This window comes from Chinchilla lanigera, unplaced genomic scaffold, assembly GCF_000276665.1.
Source record: "Chinchilla lanigera isolate Chin_1 unplaced genomic scaffold, ChiLan1.0 scaffold00172, whole genome shotgun sequence".
NCBI classification, from domain to species: Eukaryota; Metazoa; Chordata; class Mammalia; order Rodentia; family Chinchillidae; genus Chinchilla; species Chinchilla lanigera.
This window is the reverse complement of record NW_004955573.1, coordinates 722,759-725,908: the sequence shown is the minus strand read 5'-3', so window position 1 is coordinate 725,908 and position 3,150 is coordinate 722,759. Positions and strand designations below refer to the sequence as shown.

The 3,150-nt window shown below is 45.2% G+C and overlaps 1 protein-coding gene across 1 annotated transcript in view; it reads right to left on the bottom strand.

Annotated features, from left to right (window-relative positions):
- LOC102025955 (NXPE family member 3-like) overlaps positions 1 to 2,317 on the bottom strand; it is a gene marked incomplete in the record, with an annotated part of 21,051 nt that extends 18,734 nt beyond the window's left edge. Inside the window, 1 exon segment of the mRNA XM_005413736.2 lies at positions 1,979 to 2,317.
- Between the last annotated feature and the right edge of the window lie 833 nt (positions 2,318 to 3,150).

Sequence of the window (3,150 nt, the reverse complement as noted above, 5' to 3'; positions counted from 1 at the left end):
TTTGGTTTTTCTCCGGTACCGGGAACCGAACTCACGACCTTGCGCTTGCCAGGCAGGCGCTTTTGCCGCTGAGCTAAATCCCCAGCCCCCGACATGTCAGTTTTTGTACAATGAGAGACTCTCAAATCATAATACATAGAACAATAGTTATACATTTATAAAACCAATTTTAACATAATTTTGATCAGCTGGCAATGTGGTAGAAGCAAAGTCAAATTAGACATTACACATAAGTCAAATTAGATTACAATTACCTCAAAAATAAAAAAAAAATATAAAAAGAGAAATTTGTTGAGCTCAAGTAAAACAGCTGTTTACAGATCTGACAGAGAGACAAACAAACAAAACACATATACAAGACAATTTACTTATAAACTTAGAGTGCACTCAAATATAGTTTTGGCCATACTGAATTATAAGTTTGTAATTATAAGTAGTCAGAACTTTACTTTTCTATTCTGTCTTCAGAATACCAGCAACTTTTATGTCCCTTAACAGCTTTCAGCTTAGTCACATGCAGATATACACTGTCACTTACTCAGACCTTTTTTCAAGTGTTCTTGCTTAAACTTCTATTTTTTGTCCTCTCTGTCATGAATTTCTGCAATCTCTATCAGCTGGGACAAGTTTAGCTCTGTAATACCTTTTAATTTTTGCAGCTTGTGACACTTTTGCCACCTTGTGGGTCAGTGGGATGATGAGCTACAGAAAGAAGCCCCTTTTTTGAAGCCTGATGATTTTTCCTGCATTTAATTTTTTTTTTTTTCAGTTACCTTTAAGAAATCCTTCTTTTTTTGAGAAATCAAAGTTAACATCTGTTGACAATCACCCCAGGTGGGGCAGTGAATCTCAAACATCACTTTTAGCAAACTGATAGAAGCCCGAGTTTACTCTAAAAGGAGGGGGTTTGAAGTTCTCCAGTTGCAGAAGAGGATTTCCTCCCAACTTCATCACAGGAGCCTGCCAGAGAGGCAAGGCTGGGATGAAACCTGAGGAGGAGACTCCTTCATCTGAGTCTGCTATAGGCTGGGGGAAAGGCTGCCTGTAGGGGCAGTCCCCATAACAGAAATAGTTTGAGACAGTAGCAGTGACTCCGTGGGGGTCAGGATCTTTTTAAGCCTTCAAGTCAACAACTCCCGGGGTAGAAAAGGCGGGAGGAGGGCGATCAGGGCCCCTCCCACCCAAGCAGCAGATTCATCTGTAACCTGAGGACGCGGGCACACCAAGGTAGGCAAGCACATAGAACAAACGTTTCAAACAGACAAACAGACAGGACAAAATCCTGGGAAAGATAATTTAGTTTTCCTCCGACTCGTTCTGCCAATTCACATTGGAGACTGGCTTGAAATGCAACAAACAAAAAGCCAAATTTTTTCTCAGCATTTGCGAGAAAGACTAACACGCCCCTCGCTCAGCTCCCGCTGGGAGGGTGAAGGGTGTACTGCGCCTACAGCACGCGGCTTCATGCCCCTCTCCCGGCTCCCAGAGAGGGCAGAAACCAAAACTGCCACCCAGGTCTGGGGGCCTAACAAACTGAAGAGCTAGCAACAAGAGCTCTCTCCCAAGCAAGCCCAGCCTCCGGAAAGATTGGAAGCCAATTAAGATCTTACCCAGTTGGAGGTTTAGAACTCTGTCTGTCCTTCCTGGCCCAGGCCTCCAGGTCTTAGCCTCCCCCTGATGGCGGGGCGCCCAGCCATTCAGGAAATGGCTAGGGGTTCTGGAGGCTGGGGCCCCCTCAAAAGAGGATCTGCCTGCAGAATATCCCGGGAAGCCCCCAAATGTCAGAAAAGTGATTCAGAACACATTGAAGCGGCGTAAGCGACACTGTAGCAGACTGACCCATTGGGACAAACAGAACAAAAACAGACAAGGGCAGGAGGAACCGAAACCAAAACCAAAGTCTCTCCAGCACTTACAGGCACAACTGCCGTCCAGGAGATCCAAACGGGGGCGGGGGCACAAATAAACAAACTCTTACCGGTAAGAAGACAAACGGCTCCGGGTCAAATAGAAAGAATTTAGTCTTTACCCTAGGCAGGGAAGTCTGTCGGGGTCGAGGCACATCTTCTCGAGAAGCCCCCTGACAGGTGGCTGCTGGGGGTAAAGTGATCCGGCTCAGTAGCGCCCCCTGTAGGGCATTTCGGTGGGACCTCTAAATGTTCTGGACTCATAACTGAACCAAGGTACCAACCGACAAACACCAAAACGTACGGATCGCCAGTTGAGATTTTAGAATGCGCCTTTATTAGCTGGCCAACGACTGACCGAGAGCCTCCACGCAGGGTAGGATCAGATCAGCAGCAAACCAGGTGTGAGAGCAGCTTTTAAGCCAAAAAACCACATCCTGCTTGGCAAGCGAAGTCTTTGTGAAGCAGTCTTCTGAGAAACTATAGAAACTCTAGGAAACTTACAAGAAAGGAATGATACATTTCAGGGAGTTTCAGGGAGTGGCTAGAATGCGGAATGACGCAGGTGGAAAGGACAAGGCGGGGGTAATCAGTAATTTTTCGTGTTCTTTGTGAGGCCATGCATGTCCCTTGTGAGGCCTTTACATTCCAAACTTTTTTTTTTTATTCTTCCAAACATTTAAAACTTTCCATGAAGTACTAAAATGTTGCCTCAGAATAAAAAAAGAGTTGTCTGAACTCATTGGAAGACCTCAAGGGCTGGGGATATGGCTCAGCCGCACAGCGCCTGCCTGGAAGACCTCATGACCCTAATTCTAAAAGTTAAAAAGAACATTACAATAAAGGAAAATTACAGGCCTACATCTCTCATAGACACAGTTGGAAAATCACTAAGTCAGTTAATGAATACTTTTGAGGGAAAGAAACCAGTTATTGAAGCAGTCCAGGATAGGAAGAGTTCAGTTTCAGCATTGATCCAAAGAGCCTGGAAACCGTCATGCCTATCCTCACAACAAGAAAGCTGGGGAAACTGCAAACCAGCAGCTTTGCTTAGATCCATCAGAGAACTGAGGCCAAAGGGCAAACTGTCACCCAGGAAATTTTAGAGAAAGGCAAATGCAGAGAACCACAGATTATCTGAATCAGGAGTTGCTGGAGCCAGCACTGGCACAAGTATTTAAATAGTAATTGATAAATTACGGAAGGCTGAGTCCGACTGGTTAAACATCTCCCCTACCCCTGG